The sequence below is a fragment of the Anguilla rostrata genome, chromosome 10, assembly GCF_018555375.3.
Source record: "Anguilla rostrata isolate EN2019 chromosome 10, ASM1855537v3, whole genome shotgun sequence".
In the NCBI taxonomy this organism is placed as follows: Eukaryota; Metazoa; Chordata; class Actinopteri; order Anguilliformes; family Anguillidae; genus Anguilla; species Anguilla rostrata.
In genome coordinates this window covers 30,185,600-30,205,950 of record NC_057942.1, presented here as the reverse complement: position 1 = coordinate 30,205,950, position 20,351 = coordinate 30,185,600, and the positions used below count along the sequence as shown (strand labels likewise).

The 20,351-nt window shown below is 41.6% G+C and overlaps 1 protein-coding gene across 1 annotated transcript in view; it reads left to right on the top strand.

Moving 5' to 3' along the window:
- Positions 1–1,057: 1,057 nt before the first annotated feature.
- LOC135233186 (hyaluronan and proteoglycan link protein 1-like) overlaps positions 1,058–20,351 on the top strand; it is a 30,608-nt gene continuing 11,314 nt past the window's right edge. The window contains exon 1 of the mRNA XM_064296489.1: positions 1,058–1,213. The gene's annotated coding sequence lies outside the window, so the exon portion shown is untranslated. The remainder of the gene's footprint in view (positions 1,214–20,351) is intronic.

Below are 20,351 nucleotides of genomic sequence, written 5' to 3'. Positions count from 1 at the left end.
CTTTGAAGGCGATGGGTTTTTTTAACAGAATGCCCTGAAAAGGACATGCTTACAGAGGTACAGACTGTCCATCAATGATTCAAGCTTGAAATGGAGCATGTCATCACAGGTCATGCAACTTTAGTAATTTTCATATTTGAATTAAGAGAAACATTTTTTTTCTTTAAAACCCAGTGTAACAATTACCAAGAAGCCAATGAACACTTTCTCGTAGGCGAGGCACACCTAACAAATGGGAAAATTGTCAGATGAGTGCAATAGTCTGTGAAACCTAAGAGATGTAAAACATTAATCTAACCACAAATGAATAATTAATCATTTCCGTAATGACTGTATGGTGTATCGCTGCAGAAGGAAAAAATTAAGTGTGCTATAAAGACAATACCGCCTCTAGGTATGGAATCAAACAATATGGATGCATTATCCAATGTCGCTGACGCACAAGACTTTTGCACTTGGCAGCTCTGCTGCATCAATTCCCCTGCAGACAATAGCGTATGAAGTGCATACTCAATCGGGGAACGGGATTGAAAGCGCGAGACAGGTTCGGTTTAACTGCCTAGATGTAAAGCAACGGAACTCTGCAAAGCATACCTTTGAAACTGCGCTTGAAATAATTTTGCTGATTTCATGTTTTGAAAACCACATATGGAGAACATATAACAACCGTGTCCATTCGGGTACAGGTTTGTACATTTTAACCACCAGACACACCAAAAGCCCCCACTTAATTTCATTTCACAGGTTAAAACCCCACCTACTGCATTTATGAATAGCGCTATGCAAGGGAGTCAGAGGCCAAAGATTAAAACGCGCAGTCACTAACTTTTCATTACTACGCTGCTGACTTTAATGAATGTGCATTTAATTTAGTGTTACCTCTTGAATGATCACATATGTCACATTCAATTAGACTGTTAAATTTCTGTGTAATTGGAGTGTGTATTCTCCTGAAACAAATATTCAAAACCTGTGTAATGCTATGGGCGAACCAATCCAATCGCTGCTGTTCTTCAACGTATGCACCTGAGTTGTGGCAGAATCTGCGGGGGTTCTTGGTTCAGCCGGTAATTGGAGGTTACTGAATAACTCAAGATTTTAGAATTTGCCTATGACGTGGTTCCTCCTTATGAATGGGTGAGGAAGTGGGTTCACTTCAACGAGGTAAGGAGCACACAGACTCATTCTGAACTCCCACAGGCAACTACACAAGGTGAGAGCAACTTATCTTTTTTTCTCGCAGACAGGCTGTTGTAACTGGTCTCTCAAGGGGAGCGACGGTCTCCAAAGCTTCAACATAACCTAGTTATCTTATGATTCCTTTTGCTATTATTGGGAAAAAAATTCGGGTTGTTGTCAAATTGCATGCACAATATTCCATAATATGGGATGGCCTCAATGATTTTGTTTATTTTTACTTTTTTCTTAATGATTTGAGTTACTAAATAACTAAATAACAACATAAGAAACCTTTAAATAAATGATTACTTGTATTCCAATGCGTGTTTATAGTAGAAAACTTGACAGATGTTAGATTTTAGATGCTTTGTTTAAATCGATACTTCTGATATTTTCTTTGGAAGCTTGGTATTGAATATTCGCACAGATCCAGAGGTTTGTGCTCATTGGTTATGGAAGCGTCTAAAAAACAATCGATTTTTCCAGTGTATTTGTCAATTAAATCAGGGGCCATGCGAAGCTACCTGATAAATATTTATTTTAAACTCCATTTAGATTAGCATTAGTCTATCGCTCCAGTTATGGAATTATTTAACCACACTCATGGGGAAAATATACGCACTGAAACCACCCGTCCGAGAATTATGTCTTTGAAATATTCAAACAAGCGGGAGGAGCATGCAGACACCTGCGCGCTCCTCTCAGAACGGGAAAAAAATCCATTTGTAGGCTAATATAAAGGTCGGCTCAAATGTCCTGTGGGATCAAAAGGCACAAGCAAGGAGCGATATTAGCTTATGTGTGTAGACACACTGTCTAAACAGTGTGTTCACTAAAATAGAGACATCTTGAAGCAATTCAAATACGTTTTATTGCCAGTCTTCCGTATAAGAAACAGTGTAGCCCAACATTCATAGGAGGAACTTGGATAGATCAGACTGCAAAGCGGCTTAGTCCCTTGACTGTTTTTTCAACGAGACAAAATTTAGACTAAATATTACGTACACGGATATTATTTTCAGTCAGTTTTAGAATTGCAGTCAAGGCTCCGTTTTGTGGCCAAATAAACCAATGACATGCTCCCTGTGCTAAACGTTCGATAATTCAATTAAGTGAACACATCTTGTATACAGTTGGCTTTAAAAGTTTACTTGTGTTGTAACAAAATGTAATTAGTTAAACAGTCTCTCCCGTCTGAAACACTCTTTCACCTTCTCCTTTTCTTCCTTCTTATTTCCATTCTTCTGGCAAAAGGGTTACTTGGTGGCAAATGGCCTTTGAGGGCAGACCAAGGAGTTGGAAAATTTAGAAAGGGGAATAGCTGACAAGCCTGCTTTGGCAGACCAATGTAACCGAATAAATCAATAAAGCGCCTCTTTATTTGGCTCTCGCACTCAGGTAATGTTACTTCTATATCGAGAGAAATGAGTTAAGTTTGCCATCTGCTGGTTTTCAGTAGGAACGCGCAAGGGTGCAAACGTTTCTGAAGACTATGCCATTTAAATAAGCCCATGCACGTTGGCTACACACGCTATTAGCTGATAGAAAAGAGTGGCAAAGGGGGGAAAACCTTTAGACTACTAAAAGTAATAATGATTGGATGCTCTTAAGAACTGCGGAAAGCCACACTTCATAAACGCATATTTTTTTGTCAGCCATCAATGTGCATCGTATTTTGTGTATTTCTACATTGTATTACTATGGGGAAGAGCAGGATGACCATTCATTACAGATAGGTCAAAGGCCTACTTAGTGAATAGGCATATTGGTCGTCCATAGCGGGACACAAGGGACACGACGGAACCGATTTAGTTTAGTTTTAGTTTCTTGTAACCGTTATGAGATATTATGCGAATTCTATGTTGGGCTATTTATTCTTCGCAGTTGACATGATGCTCCAAGTAAAAAAAAAAAAATAATAATAATAATTTAAAAAAATAAAGTTAAAGCCAGAAATTAAGACATCTGATATGTTAGTTTAGACATTAACCAAATAATACCACAACGGACGAATTTTTGGGGAGACCTGTTCAAGTGAGGTAAAGTGTGCCCTCCAGTGGAAGTAGTTTCATATTTGCTTTTCAAGCGTGTGTTTCAAGACAAATAAAATAAATATTAATGGAAGTTAATCTTACTTAATTTATTTGGAGTACAGTAGGTGATTACAGTATATGTATTAGTGGAGCGGTTGTGGTGAATTGACCGCCAATTTACCGTCACATGGTCTTGGGAAATGCCTTTAATAAACTTTGATTGTGCTGTATCTGTGTACAAGTGTATCCCTTCGTTTTTTTTTTGTTTTTTTGTTTTTTCTAACTCACGTTAGAGACCCATACTTCTAGAATGTCACAGTAGCGCACGTAGAATTCTCAGCTGTCGTCACAAATAAGGCTACTCATAAAGAATTTACTGCCGGGAACTGCTGGGAAATTCTGACCGCTGTACCCTGCCCTGATGATGGCACAGACCCAACTACCAATGGAAATTCCGTTACTGCCCTCCTCTGCTCCACCCTTGTAGAGTTGCGAGGCCCATGTGTTGAGATGTTGCCAGCCCCCACCAATTAAGTTCTCATCATTCTTGTTTTTACGTCTAATTTCATTTTACACGGATTTATAGAATGGAACACTTTCTAGGATAGTGGTCAATCTGATTAAATCACAATTCACTTCTACATTTTGTGTCATATGTTCACGATTTTTAATTTAGTTTATTGATGTTTAAAATGTTTATTATTATTATTATTATTATTATTATTATTATTATTATTATTAATGAGATATTGAACATGGATTCAGCATCACAGTCTAAGGTACCATTTTGTTTTTAAATTATACAGATTTTTATGGAAATGCTTGTGATATTTATTTTCATCATGACTGGAAGTAATTCCTGGGAAATGGTAGGGAAAGAGTTCTGCTTCTGGAATAAGTATCCAAGCTAATGAGGGGAGAAAAAAACATTATGGATTATGGTCCTTTCCCAATTGCTACCCAGCGCTACAGGGGATGGCCTGTGTCCCTTATTTTAAAGGAAGTGAAGCAGACAGAGTTATGGCATTTAGATCAGACTTGACCCAAACACTGTCCAGGGGAGCCCTAGTGTAAACTGGCTTTCACTCCAGCCAGACACTGTTTAAATGGCTAAGGCATGAAAGCAGATTTGAACACATCAGGGGTTTGGACCATTACTGTTTGCCATGTATTTGCTTCCCACAGGGAGGTGTTCAGGTGATCGGAAGCTTAAAACCTGGTTTCCACAGGCTCATTGGCCAAGTGTCCATGCTTTCAGTCAGTCAATCCATTAAGCAAGTGTAACCTCAGTATAAAATAATTGCCACAGATCACAATAGTTATGCAGACTAAACCCATTCAACACATGACCTTGCATGAATACACACGCGTGCACACGCGTACAGCAATGTAGCCTTAGAAAACAGAAGTAACATTAAACCATGGTGGCAATATAACCATTTTAACACCAGTCACAGTAGAAAGTTAATACAGCCTGTCTCTTATGTAATGATGTGGCAAGTAAATTGCTATAGCACAGAGTGATTAGCTTGAGTGAGTACATTGGCCAATGATGCAAGCAAGCAATCAATGCAAACCAAATGGCGGTTTAGTCTGCTAGCCAAAGTAAGCTAACCAAAGGCATATGTCATTTGCGTCTTCCTTTAAAACAGGATGCAAAGATTTATTTTTTTGCATACCATAACCGATGTTGCAATCAAGTAAGCAAAAGTCAGCAGTTAGCACATTCTACATGTTCATGTTTGCTTTATTCACAAGCTAGCTAGTCAGTTTAAAAATGAGTAGTTGTTTTGGTGCTTTTCACAATTTCAAGACATTATAGAATATCACACCCTTTACAAGAAACTATTAGCCTATCATAAAAAGCAGCCATGAAAAAATCCTACTTAATTCCTCTCCACAGATACAATAAACCCTGTAATTTTGTACCATTGTTGCAAAGCCGGGCATTTTTAGGTCTCTAGGGAACGATGGGTTGCATGAAAAGAAACATGCCTAGATTATGGGAGCGTTTAAAATGTATTACTGGCCTGTGTGAACTCACCCAAAATAGCAATTTTCTGTTCGATTTGGCATCAGTGTGGACTGAGAAACTAAGTCAGTTGGAAATTTCAGTATTTCATTCCTTATTTTTCCAGACAGTATTTATTTATTTATTTATTCATTCATTCATTCATTCATTTGTATATAAAGCAGTTTGCACATCTGGACTTAATTTAAGAGTGAGACATGGTACCAATTTCCAAATAATGTTAACATTTTAATGGCTAAAGACACAAGAGCTTAAAGATTGTCACAGATGTCAGAAAGGAAGGTACCTGGGTAGCTGAATTTGTTGTATGGGTTCACATACAAATGCCCTCTCCCTGCATGCTAATATGAGCATTTATGGACCAGCGACCTGCAATATTTTAGCTGACAGTCTTTTATGAACCAGAGGTAGAGATGTATTTTTTGCTGGATTGTATGCTTTTATGGACTATTGATCAGTAATATTGTGCATTTCCTTGCTTACAAGCCAACTGGGATGTAGAAACATGAGGTTTGATGGACGTGGTATGCGAACACCCACAACAAGGACTATTTGTCAATTTAATGATTGGACAGATTGATTATTCTGTAAGCTGTGAATGGGGCACTGCAAAACATGTTTGTCTTATGTGCTGCAGTCTTGAAAATAGACTTAAAATATTTTTTTTTTCCCATTGAATTCGCTCGCAAGTAGAAAACATTAGCTTGGTTTAAACTACATTTTGTTTGTTAAGTGAAATCGTCTGACCCCACTGGCAAAACTTGAAATGGGCAATACAGTCTGACCTCAATCGTTTTGTCTTATTTAACCAAAAAAAGTAATAGAAATAAGATTTCCAGTCTAAATATGAGACTATACAATTTTTATGATTTACTTCTTTTTTTTGGTTTTTGCAGTGTATACAGTGACATTCTCATTTGATTTATACCTGAGGGGGGCGTTCAGAAGTCTGCATCCAAAGTGCCTCACAGAAGGACTTGACGTAGGATTGTGGGCTGCGTTTTTACAACAAAACCTGACACAGAACAGTGATTGCAGAATAAAATTTGCAGAGTTATGTAAGAGCAGGTAAACTTGTGAAGCTCTCAACCGGGCCTCCACAGAGGGCTAACGGAGCAAATGACTAAGGAAAACTGCAGGCCGGTTTTTCCTTCCCCTGAGCCGCCTCATAATTTAGTTCACAATCCGTCTTGCATGGGCATATCCCTGTATAAAAAGGGCTTTCTTTTTTTTTGTTTGTGGGGGGAGATGGGCTTCCCACATTGTTTGTAGAATCAGGAAGCCATTACCCCAAATGTTTTTTATTTGGGCAGAGCTAAGAAATCTTCTCAAGTTGCACAGAAACTGCTTCTCATGCTGAATTGGTTTCCGGAACAGAAATCGCCAGGAGGTTCAAATCTGACAATGTCTGGAGTTACCGTAAGGAGGCCAGGACCCTAGAGAGATGGGAGGTGTTGAGGGGTGGGCTTTGTGTGGGGTTGGAGGGGGGCTTCATAGGTTCGGTGCTCCATTTCTTTTTTTGCATGGGGGGGGGAGGGGGGGAGATAGAGGGTGGGGGTAAGGTGTGACCAATCAGAGTTGCAGCCATGGAGTGATGAGTTCACCGTATGGAACTCAGCGCTTGCCATACCAAGACTCCTTTGTTTGAGCTAAAGGTAGCAGGATCAGAAGCTACAGCATCTGTCTCAATGAAATCCAATGCGAGAGTGCTGAAGTGTATCAGCTTTTACAAGTGGGAAAAGTTCTCCACGCTACAGGAGACCTGAGCCAATAGATGTCACCAGGGCTGAGTTTAAATCAATACATTTTCTCAGTTCTCAAGCTAAACACTAGCCCCGTTTTGTTTTTTTTTTCTGAAGGAATGTCACTGCCAGTTTTGCGGTGCTCCCATAAATGAAACAACAAATGGTGCTAAATTGGAGGTTACACCATTAATGTGTCATAATGGGAGCAAGAACTAGGATATAACTGGTTTCTAAGGAAACAAGCCCTGTGAAACATGCTGTTATTCTTCTCTTTAAAATGTACACAAACACACGATCTAGCTACTGATCTCCCTTCCAGTTTTCTCAATGCACTCTTTGTTTCACATGCAGAAACCCACCATCCAGGTTGAGGTTAGACTGCAATTAGTAATGCGTCAGCGTTTTAATGTACCCTGCAGAATAAGTTGTGTTGTGTTTTGTTTTGTTAATGCAAAATTTCAAGTTGACAGATGTATGCACAGAAAATAATGAGCAACATATTGTAATTGTGCACAAGAGCTCTATTGGTTTTTTCATGTACTCTTTTTTATGTACAACCATTGGTTAATTCCTGCCATGTAGTTTATTGTGCATAGGGGTGCATGCATTTGGTCAACACTAAAATGACATAGACAACCATAGAATCGAGCTCGGATAAATATTACTGTCCTTATCTCATAGCAATTACAACCCATCGCGTGCAAATATCAATGTTTAATATCAGAGAATGGAATGGAATAAAATAATAATAGTGTATTAAGGGGATAGTGCATCACAGTCCCAGGTAGCTAACATAATAACTTTAAAATTGGTTCTTTATTGTTTCTGCTATTCAAGGATTTTAAGGATTTACAAAGGATTGCATTGGATAACACTGCGCGCTTACATCATTGCAAAATGGAAAGGCATAGTCTTAATGCGTCTGCAGAAACGTATGAGGGTAGCCTGGTGAAATTTGACGAAAAATCCCCTTCCCCCCTCAGTCCCAATGTGCTTTTTATCTGCTGCTGTAGCTACCTCACCAATAATGGTTTTAAGAATACAGCAATACAATACGCTCTCAAATCCATTGCTTCAATCCCATTAACGTTTGCTGGTGAGAACAAAACAAAGATGGATGAGAAACAGCTTGACAGTAGTAGTCAATGTACTATAATGCCCAACAGGGAGGACTGCATTAACAATCTTGGGAATTGTCTTCTATATACTTCTAAGTGGAATATAATGATATCAATATGCAGGGTTCTGTAATTTGTTTTCCTTTCAAGGCATGCTTTAAGTACATTGTACATATGGGACATGTAAGTAATGGATTCCATGAACAAACCTCATCCTGTAGCTGCCCCATAGTCCACATCTGGCTCATTATACAAGACTGATGAAAGGTCTTTAATATAAACTGGGAGAGCCTAGCCCCTCTGCACAAACACGTGGAAACGATTCACATGTTGCAGTCCGAACCCCTGGTTAGATGGGAATGGGATACAGAGACAGCTGGAGCGCAGTGAAAATGGCAGCACAATCAGGCAGTTAGCCCCGCTGATTTAAAACAGGCAGGAGCGCCGCGCTGGTGGAACACGCTGTACGCTCCGCCGCTTAATCGGGGGGTCCGGCGATGGCTGGCGAAGTCGGGGAAGTATCGCAGGAACCGCCGTTTCCCCTCATAAATCTCAGGGGGGCTGGGGTGCCAGCTCGCACCACCGCCAGTCCTTCCAATCGACTCTTGCATTTGTTGTATTTTACTTGCTCTGAGCTAATGCTGGCGGATAAGAGTCATCTTCTTTTGGAAACGATTCCCGCTTATAAAGACGCATTTGGGACGGGTGCAGAACTGAACCAAAAGCATTTTTCTCTCTGCCAATTCGCCTATTTCTCTCCCCTCCCAGTGCAGCAGCTGTTGGATTGGCTATTTGGTTCTTGGCTGCATCTGCAATTGTCTCCGTCTTATCTGGTTTGTATTCATGTGCGTAGCGAAGGTCATTTTCTCACGTTAGGGTGCTGGCTTTTGACTTGCAATGGCGGAAATATGGCGAAATATGGATAATATTGCATGTTAAATGGCAAGCGGGAAAAAGTTTTTCCGTGCTCAAACTACTGTGATTTTAATGTTTCCGCTGGAGTTCCGTGTATTTCCGGACTCTCTGACAAGAGCAATGGCTTTGTGTCTATTTTGGCAACGGCTGGGTAGTGTAACACGCCGACCCTATTTAATAGCTTGATTTACTCAAATATGGGGTAGAACGGAACCCTATGTCAGTAAACCCTGCACCTCTGTTTCATTAAGCAGCATTAGAGCATGTTGACTCAGGAGAAACAAAGGGGAGAAGACGGAACAAACCTGACGGTTGTGTAAACACAGGACTCGGTGTTTACAGAAACGCAGCCCCAAGGAAGTGAAAACACGGGGGTTAAAAGTACAGAAAAATAATTATCTCTCTTCCTGTTTGGATTCGATTCCAAACAGGTTTATAGTCAAAAGGGGTTTTATCACTCAGCACGGTTTGAAACAAGAAAGAAAACTTTTTTCATTTTTTAAAAACTTCATTTGGTGATAACCCTCGTAAAAACGGTTTATTTCGCCGTCCCCACTGTTTATCGTGCTTTCTGTGTGGTGGTGCATCACTGACCCTCGTAACAACGAGATTAACCTCCCCGAGATTAACCCCTCCGACAAGGAAGGTGCATCCTGCAAAAAGAGCTGGAGCACGTGCACTCCCCTGGCCTGCCATGTGTCTCCTCAGTCTGTGGGAGAGGCACCAGCTCTACTATAAAAACACTAATGAAAGCAAGCGAGCTTTGGACTGTGATGGAATGAGTGCTTTTAATCATGGCAAAAAAACAGTATGCTTTCTGCAGGCATAGTCCCTACTTGTGTTCCCTTTATTACATTCTCTGACATCTCAGTTTCCAGGATTAAGCCTTATTAAGATGTGGAGATACAAATGGCAGGGGAGGAGGGGTTCCTGTGGAGATATCAAGGTAAAAATGAGAAGCACACCCACAAATAAAACACAATAATTACATTGACTTGTACTCAGTCAATGTTTGGCAACCGGCAAGTGACTCTTTTCTGTGAATAAAAACATTTTTTTTTGTTTTTGTTAATCAAAGTTAAGTGCAAGTGCAGTCGAGTCCCAGCCTCAGAAAAAGAAACCATATATTTTTTCCAAATGAGGTTCAATTTCTGATGGCTTTCCGATGGGCTGACAAACTGTTCCAATCACTCGGTTCTGTGGACCTAAAATGACTTCTGCATAGTACCCAAAGGATACACAAAATCATTTCCAGATATCCCCTAGAATGACTACTATCACACTTAATTAACAGTAAATTTAAGTAATTAAGAACATTCATGCAGATGCCGTGAAAAGTAGACGAGACCAGTGCAGTTGCCGCCTATTCGATTAACCACTGCAGTCCTGCTTGATGTCCAGTGTTCTTTGAAGAGGTAAAGGGCCACATTTGACCATAAAGCATGAAACCCCTTGCCTGGAGCTGTATGAATCATGGGCCACATTGATGTTGAGGGGCTCGGCATGTCTGTAATTACTCCGCCAGCCCATTGATGTTAAGAGTGATAGCGGTAGTAATAGCCAGCCCAAGACCCTGGGCCTCAACATCAAGCAGTGAGCCTTGGGCGGGGTGGGGGTTTGTGTCTGAGTGTGAGGGGGCGTGGGTGTGTGCATAAGGGGAGTAGGCTGGGGATAGGGGTAGCAGTTGGGTAAAGAGAGAAAATGGATATCCTTCCTCTCACTTTTTTCTCCTCCAATGGAAACTGCATCTCCAGGTATACATTGACTGCCTGTATTTATCCACCATCCCATTACCAGGGTGCAAAACAAAGCTATCGCATAAATTATTGTGTACTGTAGGAATGTGAGAGCATCTGGTCTTTGAAGAAGAGGAAATGTCTTCTTATCAGCCCGTACGCTTAAGATGGTTTAAGGACATGCTGTTAAATGCGTCCCTGATCCCGAGTTCACTCCCGGACAAAAAAAGATTACATGACATGGCTGCCTATATCAGTATGTGGTCGATGAGAGGTTTGATGCTCACAGCATGTAAGGTCAAAATGGCTTCTTTGTCTGTCCAATTTTGAAAAATGGGAAATTCTAACTAGCATTACAAAAAATGAATTATGATGTGGTTAAACGTAGGTCTTTATACCATCTCTATTAATCTCCATACCATAGATGTGTGGCCTTATTCCCATATGCATCACAAAATATTTAGCCATCTATATATTATAAGTGTATCTGATTTAATGTTATTCTTTGTTTTCCCAACATTCCAAGAATTGTTTTACAGCATATAGTAACACAGCAGAACATAGGCTAGTCTGTTGGAAATGATTTGAGATCATACTTATTTGTCACTGTGATTGCACATTCCACAAGTTTATGAAAGTAAATCACTCGCATTTTAAGCACCCAGAACACTGGAGGCGCGGCTTTGTCCTGGCTCCTTACCACAGAGTCGGAGTTTCTGCGGCGCTAAATATCAGGCTTTCAAAGAGTACTGTGAAAACATGACGAACACAACTGGACAAGAGCAGCTGTAACGCACACTGGAACGCCTTAGCATGATGCTTTGATCCTTTATTGAACTCTATCCAACTCTGTGTAACAACCAATTTCATGCTTGTATCAGTACCTGATGGGTTTTCAGCCCCAAGAGAGTTGGTCTTACAGCAATATGCAGTTGTTTTTGCTATCATCCCTTGGGGCAACTATTCTTCAAAGCTGTGTGTTTTATCACACGTGTGACATTTGTGATTAAGAAAATCACTCTGCCACAGTGTTATTGCATCAATAACCCTTTTGGCCAAAATCTGCGTTCTGCTACCTCGTTAAAATGACGCCCCTGATGTAATTGGGCAAGCCTGCCGATACTGATTCTTCCAAAGAAAAACAATGGCCCTCTTGTTCATGAAATTAAGGAATTGCAGAAGTTGAATCCAATTCCTTTTGTCAATTTAAAGTTGCATTAGCCAGTTAACCCCAAAATAATAAATAAACTTTTTTTTTTTTAAAGAAAAAAGTTAATATGAAGTTAATATGAAACATTCTTTCATTCCCTGCAGTGGTTTGAAGTAAAGAAAACTTTAGTTGACTTACATTGGACATATGTTTCTCATAGAAAAGTTTAAAACTTGTAGTCACTAGTAATCAAAACTTACTGGAAGAAATAACCTGGAAATTTCATCAATAAGCTCAAAATCATCTATAAGCTCTAAAATTATCAGGGAAATGTCTTAATATATTTCTACAATATACAAGAACGAGTAGAAATGAGGCTTTTCTGGTGTGATGTTAAGTCATTAGTCAAACCTAACTGTGTGCATGGACATGCAGATATACAGGAGAGAAAAGTTCATTTTAGCACCTGCTTATAGTCTTTCATAACCACGTTCTGTCAAGACCCTCTTGCAAACATTCCCAGATACTGTAATTTACAATTCTGCACCACTGTAAGCATGAAAACCTGAAATGTATTCCACATGGTGGAATACAGAAGACCAGTTAAGCAAAAATGGTAGTGATCGCTACAGAGGCTTAAAAAACGTATGCAGACAACCACAGCAAAAAAGAACCACTGTATGAAAAGTTCTAATGTATTTAGTTGCTTTGGGCTGTTCTTCAAGGCAGCGTCATGAAGAAATTAGTCATAGCCCCATTTGACGGGAATCGCTGTAATATGTTCTTGTAAATGTACACTCATTCGATAACATCTTAAGGTGGTTAAATATATGTTAACTGAAACAAGGGGTTCCACTTCTTCCCCGCGCAGAACTTAATTGACAAAAAGTAAAACAAGATGAGAAAATGCAGCATAGAACATGATGACTATAAACAGAAGTGATGTGTGTTTCTTGCTCTCCATGTCAACAAAGGGAAAAAAAAAATTGATTTGCAGTATAGGTTGGTTCGTGTTGCCAGGTGTTCAAGCAACCCCGCCCTTGTCATTGGCTCCTGCCTGACTTTAACGCCTCTTATTAATGCTTTCTAAAATCAATTATGGAGAAAACATATGTGACCATGCAGTTGGCTCCATTTCAAATCCTGCTTTATCCATTTGGCCCGGTCTCCCTCCCTCAAGTCTCTCTATCAGCAGTGGGGGGAGTGACAGGCGCTCTTGCTCTACAGCTGAGCTCCCATGAGACCGAGCTGCAAAAACAGGGCGATTCTCGCGGACGGGGTTTGTGACACCGCGCGCGTCCAGGTTCTCACACCGGGAACGTGGACGCGTACCAAATCTGGGATTAGGCTGGTGCTGTTGCTTTGACCAGTTTCCGCGGCTACTACCGCGCCAGCTGTTCTGGGTATGCGACGGGCGGGACGCTAATGGGATAAGCGCCAAGACGCGCCACCTACTCGATGGGCCCCGTTCTTCTCGTGAGCTTGTTAACAGAGTGGGTCCATCCTGTTCCTTAAAAACCTGATATCTGCGGCGGTTTCCACCTCTGGCTTCCCAGTCGACAGGAGCCTGAAACCATTATCTTTTCCATTTTTCTTCCCCATCCCTGTTCACATGGCTCATGTTCTACCATCTGCTTTTAGACCTCTGAGGGCATGTTTAATTTTTTTTTTTTTCCCTCCCAAAAAATTGATGGATGTGACTCGTTCACGTAATTTGTCCCATGGGCCCTGGCCTTTTACTTGAATTTCCAGTAGTGTGTGATACTCAAAGAGATTGAACAGAGGAGTTGTAAAACACCTCTTGTGTAATGACCAGTGAAAGAGAAAGGGAACGCAAAGTACAGGCTCCCCTGTATAAAAAAAAAAAAACTTAACCCTTTGATGATTTGGTTTTTTGGTAAGCTTTTCAAAATTCTATGTCAGTGTTCTACAGCTCTATTATTTTCCATTACCAGTAATTAGTGTTAAATCAGCATGTTAAGAACATTCTAATCACATATTTGTGACCTTACACCTTAAAGGGTTAATACCCCTGCTCCTACAAACCCCAAAAGGGTCAGTATACTTTATCAACCATTCTCTTTGTTTACAGCCCTGAAGTAATTACAATGTTTAAGCCTATATGTTTGTTTCCATACAAACAGACACTGTCTGACAATCTAACCACAAGCAAATGCCATTACTGAACAAATTCCCACCGTCAATTATGTCTAGTCAACTATGTCAACTGTGTGTATATATGCTATATATACACACACATACATACATTGAGCCCCATAATGATTGGGACTTTTGTTTTCCTTGATTTGGCTCGGTACTCCACAAAGAATTTACATGCAGTGAAAGTGCACATTCTCAGCTGTTATATAAGGGTATTTTATATACACTGCCAAGTGAGCCCTACCTGTGGCAGCCATACATGCCCAAACTATAACATCCCCACCACCATATTTCACAGATGAGGGGGGGTACTTAGGACTTTGGGCAGTTCCTTCTGGCCTCTACAGTTTGCTCTTGCCATCGCTCTTGACCCTTTTCCATAACTCTGTACATAACAAACGAGTGGTTTGCAATTTGCAGTGTAGCCTGTTGTTCTGTTTGTGGAGTCTCCTGTGGTAGTCACAGTAGTGACTGACACATCCAGACCTGCCTCCCTAAGTGTGTTTCTCACCTGTCGGACATGTGTTTTGGGTTTTTTCTTCAGTATAGTGAGAATTCTTTGGTCATCAACTGTAGAGGTCTTCATTGGACTACCAGGTCCTTTCTGATTACTGAGCTTGCCAGTGATCTCTTTCTTCTTAATGATGTTCCAAACAGTTGACTTTGGCAAGCTTAAGGTTTAGACTAAGTCTCTAACCGTTTTTTTTTTGTATTCTCATAATGGCTTTATTGACTTTCATTAGCACAACTCTGACTCCAAAGGCAACCAAAAGTCTAGAATCAAGACTAGATACTGAAAGCTTTCTTTTACCTGTGCTATGGAAGGAACTGAACACGCCTGACTAATCAACAACACCTGTGAAGCAATTTGTCCCAAATATTATAGTGCCCTAAAATGGGGGTACTATGTATGAAAAGTGCTGCAATTTCTACATGCCTATATGTAACATGCAAGTATTTATGTATTTGTATGTACATAATGCATGAATGTGTGTGTGTGTGTGTGTGTGTGTGTGTGTGTGTTTGTAAAGAGAAATAAATGAGAGAGATAAGATCATGTGATAATACGGGTATAGTCAATACATATATTGTTTTAACTGAATTGCAGCAATTCTGATTTTCCAGTATGCACTAATTATTCCATACATTACAGTCCTCCACCCAGACTATGAGTAGTGCAGGGCAACAAGAGAGTCATTTTCATTGTTCACTGTTCCATGCCAACAAAATTTCCAAAAGACTGCAAAGAAACACAAGGGACGGTGTAAATCATTCTCTCTCTCTCTCTCTCTCTCTCTCTCACATTTTCAAAAAAATCTTTGGGAAAACTGCCAGCCCAGTGTATAAGCCAGGTTGCACCAAAATCTCCCTTCCTACTTTCCTCCCTTGATCTGTGTTGGCTGATCTGCACCGATAAAGAGATACGCCCTGGTCCCAGGCCCCAGCTCAATTTGCACTGTGAGTCACATATGCAGAAGACATTGCAGCACAGCTCGGTGCTGTGTGCGTCATATGAATCCAATTACAGTGTCCTGTTCTACATGTATGTAGCCTATGGGCCGCTTGTTTTATGATGCGTCACATATATCATGTGCATGTAGTTTCTTTGTGCTTTTGCCCCTTTAAACTCTTAATGTCTCAATTCAACGCCAGCTGCTGGCTTCATAGGAGATAGGGCCGTGTAGTTTTGCTCTCGACAGAAGAACGACAGCCAGCGCCTGCAGCTCACCCACAACATGGAGGGCTGAGAAAATAGGGGCAATTAAAGGATCAATTTAACCCTTTAAGGTGTAAGATCACAAATATATGATTAGAATGTTTTTAACTGAACATTCTAATGCTGATGTGACAATCACGACTGGTAACTGAAATCACTGGATTTCTTACAATCTTAAACCAAAACACTCCCAAACACCTACTCTTCTAACAGTTAATAAATACAACTGCCTTGTTTGAAGTGCCCACATGTTTATTCAACATGTTTGGCTCATAAACTCTGGGGGGGGGAATGACTAATAGTATTACTAACCATTTGAATGAGTAAATTCCCTGCCAATATCTCAAGTGTTAAAGGGAAAAAAACCATGGAATTATTTAGTCCTGTAATCATGCAACCATTGGCAAAGTTACTTCAGTGGATAGGTTAAACGCTGCTGACCTGAAGGCACCAGTACACTCATAACTAAACAGAACCGTTTGTTTGAAACCACTAGCAAACTAGTGACAGCTGTGTCAAAAACATGGGCATGACTAGGTAAAGAACCCAGTCACAATCAACCCCTCAACCCACTTCATAACAGAACATATTGCCACTGTTTTTTTCAGCAAACTCTCGAAGGAGGAATGGTGCTGTTATCGTGCCTACTTCTGCATTGAACAAGCTTGCAGTTCAGCATAGTCCCTTGCATGTCTTCACAGTTCAGCATGGCATAATTGGAAATGCACACTGTAAATGCAGAAAGCAGGTATTAATTAATAGTGGCTCTGTACAAAGGCAATCCTCAATGCCTCACACTTTACAAATGGTGAGTAAGCTCGCAGGCTATACGCCAGGAGTACTGGGCTGTGATGCAAGCTGGATTAAGCGAGATCAGATGCGAGGGAGGTGTACTGCCTGAACAAAGCCTCTTTCTGAGTTCTGAGGGCCAATGGCGTGAGCGGACAGGAGCCGGCCCCAGTGATGTCATAATCACTCATCATGCACAGCCTAAACATCTCCTAATCAAATGTTTTGTTTGAGGGGGAAAAAAAGTAATTGGAAACAGATGTGCAGCTTGCAGGGCCCGGGATGACTTTGAACCTGAAACGCTTTATCCAAAAGGGAGACACACTATACAGATCATCCCTAGACAACCCTTCGACCTTTCACTGGCCAGCCTCCCCTTTCCCATTGGCATAATGGCCGCGACCATGGGAACGGCCGAGGTCTGCAGCAACCATGCCAAGGGCACGCCCCTATGAGACATGTAACCATGGAATTAACAGACCAGCTGTAAATGTGATCATGCTAAAGCTGCGACTGAGGAGAACATGGGAATCTTGTGCGGAGGAAGACACAAGCCCATGCTCCAGACATTCCATATACATGAACACACACACACACACACACACACACACACTCCACACAGGTACACGTGCACTGGTGACCACACACACACACTGGCATGCATATACATACATACACACATACGTCTGTTTATATAGGCGCTCCGTACATACATAAATACACACACACGCACATGCACTCACACACACATGCACACACAGACACACATGCACTGGTGCGTGCACACACACGCCTGTTTATATAGGCACTCCATACCTACAGAAATACACACACACACACGTACTCACACACACACAAAGCACACACACACACAACATCTGTTTATATAGGCACTTCAGCTACCCAATTAACCAGGACAACAATGCCTACTTTTCGCAGCAGTGGTGACCAAAATCTGATGTTGAAAGAGAAAATTATGCTCATTTTGGGTTCACGCTGTGTACACCGCTGTGCAGCTGGCAAAATCATAACTTTCCAGGCAAATAAACAAATGCTTTATGAAAACCTTTTTTGGACAGTGATCCCAGGACCATAAAGTTTTATTTCTTTGACAGTTACGACAAAGATGATTGAAATGGCAGAGGTGATGATGGTTATGATGTTGAAGTTAATGGTCAGAATACTGGATAAAGATAAAAATCCTCTGCAATAATTCATCTTATTGCATTGCAAAGTACGTTCACTCTATCCCCCCCACCCCCCCCTCTCTGTATCACGGACACACACACACAAGTATATAAGAAATTGTCATTTATTGTCATAAAAACCCATGAGTAATTAGCCTCGGGAAATGTGAGTAATATTTGTGATGCCTCACGTCTAAGTCCCCCTTGTGGGCTCATCTGTTAAATTAATTGCATGCCCATGTCCCTTATGGAATCGTAGAACTTTCACCAGGAAGTCAATCCGTCATGGTTTTCAAACAGGAATCTGTAGTGGAGGTTTTTTGGCAAAAAGCCGAGGACTTGGCTGTTAGGTGGTTGTGTGGTGTGTGGCCTGGCCGTTCCACTCTGGGCCTCAGTCCATCACGCTCATGAATGGACCAGAGCCAAATAAAGACTCAACTTAACAAAGAAACCCTAGACCTTAAATGCACTGCTCAGAGCCCTGCTGCGTTTCGCATCTTGATACTTGACTGGTTAAAAAACGGATTTCCATTGTTTCTAACCCTTTCTGCGTAAGAAGCGTGCCGGCTTCTTATGAGGCCATGAACTCCTGAGCGGGTATCCCGTTGGCCGAAAAAGAAAAGAGCAAATCGTACGACCTTAAATTGATCAGTAAAAAAAATAAATCAGCCAGTCAAAGTCAAGCCTCTTGCCCTCAGGAGCTAGGTGAAGAGCAGGAAGTTCTCGCTGCAATTACAGCGATTATTAGAGCATCAGGCCCCATTCTGCCAGAGGAAGTGAATGGGAGAGAGACTTTTATTCCCTAAAATAGTTTTTTTTTTTTTTTAAAGAGATTTTGAGATGGTTGATATAATTTATTGAACCCAGTGGGGTAAATTGTCCTCTGCATTTGACCCATCAAATTACTTAGGAGTAGTGGGCAGCCACAGTGCAACACCCAGGGACCAACTCCAGTTGTGAGGTCAGTGTCTTAGTCAAGGGCAATGGCAGGAGTAGACCTAACCCGACATGTTTCTCTTTTAGTCTTTTCTAAAAAGATTTGCAATCTCGAAAGTCTCCAAATTTCCTGACTTTGAGGGGCGCTGGGTGTCACATAGAGAAAGGCTTTTTCCTCAGTGTTTATTATTGCTTATTTGGCACTGTGATTTTTATAACGATCCCTCCGGCACACCCGGTTTGTCTAACGCATGTCGAGAGTGCTGGAGAGACACAGCTGTGCTAGAGAGGCAGGGGGAGGGCTGAGTGAAAAGGTGGGGGGAGGTCTCAATTCTGCAAAGGGATCCTCTCCACACAGGACACCCCTGCGCGTCGTCCTCGACGGTGCTGTTAGTGTTACTCAGCGGTGGTTTAAAGAACAACAGGACGAGCACTCCTCCAGCTGTAACAACTGTGTTACATAGACGCTCCATCTGGAGGTGACCCCCCCCCCCCCGCCAGCCCCCACCCATCTGCCCCTCTCTTAATGTGTTACATCTCCATGTCCGCCGTCACAGGGACGGAAAAGCTCTTTCTCCTAATCCGCAGCGAGACCCCAGATGTTTCGTATTCCCCGTCTGCCGAACTCTGCAAACTGGCACAGATCAGCAAAAATCCCATCGGATTTCACGTCGGATCTCTCTCGGAGAGGAAAAGGGACCCACTCTCTCTCACTCTCTCACTCTCTCTCTCTCTCTCTCTCGCTGCGGTGCCCTTTTCTTTTCCGTCTCAGTTCCTGAGGAGGGTTTGGGTCGCATTTTGACAAATCCGATCCATATGTCTCAGACCACAGTAGTCTAATGTGACATACATTGGGTTTGTCGGAAAATCAGATATATGTCACAGACCTAAGGGCACTCAGGGTCCCTTTTTGTAAAAATGACTTTCATCAGAATGAAAAGATAAGACAGAGAGAAAGAGTGAGAGAGATAAACAAGACGAGAGTGAGTGCAAGAGAAAGTGCCTGGAGGAAGAAACGGGGATAGAAAGAGAGGGAGAGAAGGGGAAGGAGAAGAGAGAGGGAGGAAAAAGGCAGATTGCCATGCAACAGTGGGAAGTTCTGCTGGCCACAGAAGCACTACCTGGCTCACTCCGGGTGTGTGTCATCACTCTACATGGAAAAAATAGCAATAATAAAATCAATAGTCGTTACTGCAGTACACGAAAAGTGGGACTAAATGTAGTTCACGTATTGGATTGCCCAGTGCCCTGAAGCAGGTGCTAGCACTCCGTCAGATGCCAATGTAAGCTCACAGTCGTGCAGGAAAATGCCGCCGCTGCTGAAGCAAAGGATGATGCTAAACCGTAGCGGCCCGTGGACGGGGGTGTGGTGGGTGAGGCGAGCAGAGTTTTAACGCCCCTGACCAGCGTGACCAACTCGTTTTGGGGCAATTCCAAGTCGAAAAAAAAAAAACCACGGTTCCACACAGCTCTGGGGGTCAGCTGCGTCATGCTTTGCAGGACACAGAGCCAAGCCCAATGCACCATGACATTGTGGCCTTCAAAAAAATAAATAAATAAAAAATTAAAATAAAAAAAATCTGAAAACCAGCTGGAGTTCAGAGTAAAATTTGGGACTTAAACTAGGAGGATGTATAGCTTTACTGGTCATGGC